The 6,000-nt window shown below is 42.0% G+C and overlaps 1 long non-coding RNA gene across 1 annotated transcript in view; it reads right to left on the bottom strand.

Moving 5' to 3' along the window:
- Positions 1 to 1,941: 1,941 nt before the first annotated feature.
- Positions 1,942 to 6,000, bottom strand: part of LOC137538240 (uncharacterized) — a 38,235-nt gene continuing 34,176 nt past the window's right edge. The window contains exon 3 of the long non-coding RNA XR_011024715.1: positions 1,942 to 2,014. This is a non-coding gene — a long non-coding RNA (uncharacterized lncRNA). The remainder of the gene's footprint in view (positions 2,015 to 6,000) is intronic.

The raw sequence follows: 6,000 nt of genomic DNA, 5'->3' as shown, positions 1-6,000 counted from the left end.
AAATGTAAAATAACAGAAATGGAAAATGTGAAAACCTAATGTTTCCATCAAAATAAATATGATAATCTGAACCCAGTTTAAGAGCTCGAGAGCTCGTTCCAACTAGACACGTGTGCATGATTTTTTTGGGGGCAAATTTATTTGCAGAATGAAAGACCATGTTTTTTTTTTTTCATGCAAAACTATAACATTTACACCTGTATGTACTTGCTAGTGATCAGCGAAAATGCCAATGTTCTTTTTGCATACATTTACACAAAAATAATGTTAAATACGACTTTTGAGCGAAAATGCCATCCCAAATAATTTTGTAATACGTGTTAATTTTAATTTTTTTTGCGAATTTTCACGCTAAAATAAAAGGTTTTTTTTTGCAAATAACTTTTTGCGGTAAAAAAAAGAGATTTTTTTGTGTTTTTGTGAATCTTCACCATATTGTCAACATCCAATGTATTTTCACGAAAATCTTTTCAAAATTGGAAAAGCAATTTTCGATGCGAAAATGACTTTGGCGAAAACTCGCGAGCAACACTGGTGCTTGTATTTAGCACAGTATACAATGCCCGGCTGCACACATTTTCCTATGGAAATGTGTGCGTTTTTAGGCCTTGATAAACATGGCAGTCTCCATATCCCTCTTGTTTCAGTTGTCCCTTAACCACCTTTGACACAAGAGACCAGAGTTTGAATTCTAGCTGAAGCCAGTTACCTATTCAGTAAAGCGTCCTTGGGCAAGATTACCTAATTCTCCAGGTTGGCCTGCTGAAAGCACCCTTAGGCCCCATTCACACTTAAAAGCACACGGAAAAATTACTGGATACTGCAGCGATTTTCCGGTGATCGCGATTAGCGCTTCTATACTGAAACGCAATTGCCGGGAAATCGTCTGAAAATGGTGCAGGCTACGCGTTTGTGTTTGGCGATTTGCGTTAATCGCCAGCGATTAACGCAAATCGCCCAAGTAAGAATGGGCCTATAGGGTTTATTTACACTAGCGCTTTCAAAAGCGCCCAAGTAAGAATGGGCCTATAGGGTTTATTTACACTAGCGCTTTCAAAAGCGCTAGTGTTTGAGCGTTTTGCCGAAATCACTGGCAAAACGCTCTAGTGTGAATGGGGCCTCAGTGTCTTAAGCTCTCAAATGCTTTGAGTCTGACAGTAGATAAGCGCTATACAAAAGTTAACATTATTATTATTATTGTTGTTTTTATTATTAGTATTAATAATACTACTACTACTACTAACTCAAAAACCTCTAGAAGTACTGGTCATTTGAAAATGCAATTTTCAGTGATGGCGAGCTCTGCTAATGTGGTTGATGTATTTTGCTCAGCTTTGTTACAGGTGCACTTTAAAATGTAGAAAACCAGATGATATGGTCTCACAAAGCCTTTTGTCATTGAAACGTATTGATAATTTAATCTCTGCCATCAGCAGCTCATCATCATCAAAGCTAGTGGGTAGTGCATTGCGGTTCTCTTTTATGTACCAAGCCAGAGTCTCTACAGTAACTTCACAATGTTATATTCACTGCTTAGGGACAATGGCAAAGTTACTAGGAGAGAAAATAGATGTTGTAGCAGGACAGACACATCTGTGCAAACACTGATTTACTTGTAAGATAAGCTTTAGAGAAGATACAGACATGCATAATGCTTTTATCTGTGACTGCAGAAATCAATCTCTACAGAATAAGTAAATGGTGTTCAGCAGAACAGCTAACAAAGCTTTATTTGTACACCGAATGGGGTTTAATATTTCACCTGGACAATGTAAGGACATGTCGCTGACTTAACTAAATAGTGAATACACAGCCAGATTGTGTGTTCTTAGGAGATCACATAAAAGTGGCTTTATGGTACATTAAACTCATATATGGGATTAAATCACTTTTGATAAGCAAACAATTTGGAGTCATATAAATAAGACACAGCTGAATAGCTCTTGCTTGCTTTCTTTCTTTTTGATGGATGGATATAGCCCACTGTCAGACTTGGTGCATTGAAGGTCTTCTGCTAAAAAATAAAAGTTAAATTTTAACAGTGATGTTTGTTTAATGCACCTATAATGGTTTTTATTATTATAATGGAGAGGTACCTCAATGCTTTCATCGTGTCCTCCTGACTTGATAAAAAAAGAACACAAGCTCCATATATGGTAGACTTGGCATGTCTTATGGTTTAACCACTTCACTAATAAGGGGTTTTTTTTGCCTTCAGCACCAGAGCAATTTTCACCTGTCAGTACGCCTCCCATTCATTTGCCAATAACTTTATAGCTACTCACAATGAAATTATCTATAGCTTGTGTTTAGCCACCAGTTAGGCTTCCTTTGGGTAGTACATTTTGCTCAGAATTATTTTATTCTAAATGCATTTTAATGGGAATAATAAGAAAAAAAATGGAAAAATTCATTAACTCTCAATTTTCGGCCATTATAGTTTTAAAATAAAAGGTTCTGCTGTGGATAAAATGTACACATTTTATTTGCCCATTTGACAATATTTTATTTGGAATTAAAGGTGTATTTTTTCTGTTTTGCGTCCATTACTAATTACAAGCCCATAATTGCAAAAAAAAATTCACTGATCTCCCCACTAACGGGCGACAACAAGAACGCACGGGAGTGAGCGGCAGCCATTCGCCGCAATAGATGACTATCTACGTTTCTGAGCAGGAACTGAAGTCCTGCAGGACCTAATACAGTGGGTTGCAAAAGTATTCGGCCCCCTTGAAGTTTTCCACATTTTGTCACATTACTGCCACAAACATGCATCAATTTTATTGGAATTCCACGTGAAAGACCAATACAAAGTAGTGTACATGTGAGAAGTGGATCGAAAATCATACATCATTCCAAACATTTTTTACAAATAAATAACTGCAAAGTGGGGTGTGCGTAATTATTCGACCCCCTGAGTCAAAACTTTGTAGAGCCACCTTTTGCTGCAATTACAGCTGCCAGTCTTTTAGGGTATGTCTCTACCAGCTTTGCACATCTAGAGACTGAAATCCTTGCCCATTCTTCTTTGCAAAACAGCTCCAGCTCAGTCAGATTAGATGGACAGCATTTGTGAACAGCAGTTTTCAGATCTTGCCACATATTCTCGATTGGATTTAGATCTGGACTTTGACTGGGCCATTCTAACACATGGATATGTTTTGTTGTAAACCATTCCATTGTTGACCTGGCTTTATGTTTAGGGTCATTGTCCTGCTGGAAGGTGGACCTCCGCCCCAGTCTTAAAGGGAACCTTAACTGAACGGGTGGGAGGGGTAAAGAGTTTCACTTACCTGGGGCTATTACCAGCCCCCTGCAACAGTCCTGTGCCCTCGGCGCCGCTCTGGAATCCTCTGGTCCCCCGCTGTCACTTAGTTTCGTTTTTGACGACTCACCAGTCGCCGGCCGCCATGCGTATTATTGGGCGCATTCACAAATGCAATTAGCGCTATTGCGGACCGCAACGCGTACAAAAATACGCGTTGCCGCATTCCGCACGCGTAGATATACGGCAATGCGTATTTTTGTACGCGTTGCGGTCCGCAATAGCGCTAATTGCATTTGTGAATGCGTCCAATAATACGCATGGCGGCCGGCGACTGGTGAGTCGTCAAAAACTAAACTAAGTGACAGCGGGGGACCAGAGGATTCCAGAGCGGCGCCGAGGGCACGGGACTGCTGCAGGGGGCTGGTAATAGCCCCAGGTAAGTGAAACTCTTTACCCCCCGTTCAGTTAAGGTTCCCTTTAAGTCTTTTGCAGTCTCCAAGAGGTTTTCTTCCAAGTTTTTCCTGTATTTAGCTCCATCCATCTTCCCATCAACTCTGACCAGCTTCCCTGTCCCTGCTGAAGAGATGCACCCCCGGAGCATGATGCTGCCACCACCATATTTGACAGTGGGGATGGTGTGTTCAGAGTGATGTGCAGTGTTAGTTTTCCGCCACACATAGCGTTTTGCATTTTGGCCAAAAAGTTCCATTTTGGTCTCATCTGACCAGAGCACCTTCTTCTACATGGTTGCCGTGTCCCCCACCCACATGACTTGTGGCAAACTGCAGACGGGACTTCTTATGCTTTCTGTTAACAATGCCTTTCTTCTTGCCACTGTTCCATAAAGGCCAACTTTGTACAGTGCATGACTAATAGTTGTCCCATGGACAGAGTCTCCCACCTGAGCTGTAGATCTCTGCAGCTCGTCCAGAGTCACCATGGGCCTCTTGACTGCATTTCTGATCAGCGCTCTCCTTGTTCGGCCTGTGAGTTTAGGTGGATGGCCTTGTCTTGGTAGGTGTACAGTTGTGCCATACTCCTTGCATTTCTGAATGATCGCTTGAACAGTGCTCCGTGGGATGTTCAAGGCTTTGGAAATCTTTTTGTAGCCTAAGACTGATTTAAATTTCTCAATAACTTGATCCCTGACCTGTCTTGTGTGTTCTTTGGACTTCACGGTGTTGTTGCTCCCAATATTTTCTTAGACAACCTCTGAGGCCGTCACAGAGCAGCTGTATTTATACTGACATTAGATTACACACAGGTGTACTCTATTTAGTCATTAGCACTCATAAGGCAATGTCTATAGGCAACTGACTGCACTCAGATCAAAGGGGGCCGAATAATTATGCACACACCACTTTGCAGTTATTTATTTGTAAAAAATGTTTGGAATCATGTATGATTTTCGTTCCACTTCCCATGTGTACACCATTTTGTATTGGTCTTTCATGTGGAATTCCAATAAAATTGATTCATGTTTGTGGTAGTAATATGACAAAATGTGGAAAACTTCAAGGGGGCCGAATATTTTTGCAACCCACTGTATACCATCTCGTAAAATATAAGTGGTTAAAGGATACGTGTATTAATATATTACATGCGTGCGAAATGAACTCTAAATGTGCCACTGGTCAACAACACAGTTATAGTGGATTGCTGATTTTGCAGAGTTAAAAACCAGAGGATAAAAATCGGTGAGCTGGGTTTAAAAGCCAGAGGACGAACTTATAGTGTACCCAAGGCAGTTCTGAAGGACATGCCACTGTGTGCCCTCTGCACTGCTGTCAGCACCCCTTCCCCTGTGCCGCTCCAGCCGTCCCCCCAATCTACTGACAAGAAGCTTGTCTACAAACTAATGGGGAGGGGTGTCTCTTGCAGGAAAGGAACTTGTGCATGATGCCCCTTCCCCACCCTCCTAAGAGCCTTCTCACCGACTCTCCTTTGCCTGTTCCCGCCTCTCCCCCACCCCTTCCAATGACAATCAGTGCAATATACTCTATACAGTGCTGTGGAAGATGTTAACACTATATAAATACAGAACAATAATACTAATAATTTATTTTCCTGTGCAAGTGCAACATTTCTAAATTAGAAGAGGTCTAATTTTATGCCCCTCCTCTGCTCTACTCTAAGGTTTACCTCACTATGCCCAGTTTTCCACCATGCAAAATCCAATGCCATAACCCTTTAAGGACAATTAGAATTAAATAAAATGCTTAGACAAGCATAAGATATCTATTCCTGCAATGGTAAGACACACTTCTATTATACACTGCTACTCAGAGCCGGATTAAGGCTAAATGGGGCCCTAAGCAAAGTAACTGATTTGGGCCCCCCCATCATGTCGTAATAGAATCAGAAGATGCAGCTGCACAGCAACATGCCGCACACACCGGGGCAGCGGAGCTACTGGTTGCTATGGGCAACAGCCCGCTTTCCTCTGTGGGTGCACAATGCAGGGAATAGCAGCGGCAAAATGCAGAGTGAGAGATGAATGGCTGGAACATTTGCACTCAGGGGCTGGGGCACCCCTGTGAAGAGGGCACCAGATATCACAGCAGCAGCACTTTCCCCCTGCATCTCCAGCCTGGCAATAGCAGAAAGCTCTGGACACCGCCAAACCGGAAGCTGTTTCCCAGACAGAATTACATAACTACCCCCACCACCGAACAACCGATTTCCTCCCAAACTAGACAGCCACCATGCAGCCTCTATCCCAATGAATACGA

Source organism: Hyperolius riggenbachi, chromosome 11 (assembly GCF_040937935.1).
Source record: "Hyperolius riggenbachi isolate aHypRig1 chromosome 11, aHypRig1.pri, whole genome shotgun sequence".
Classification (NCBI taxonomy): Eukaryota; Metazoa; Chordata; class Amphibia; order Anura; family Hyperoliidae; genus Hyperolius; species Hyperolius riggenbachi.
Note: the sequence above shows the minus strand (reverse complement) of the source record. Positions and strands in the feature narration are given on the sequence as shown.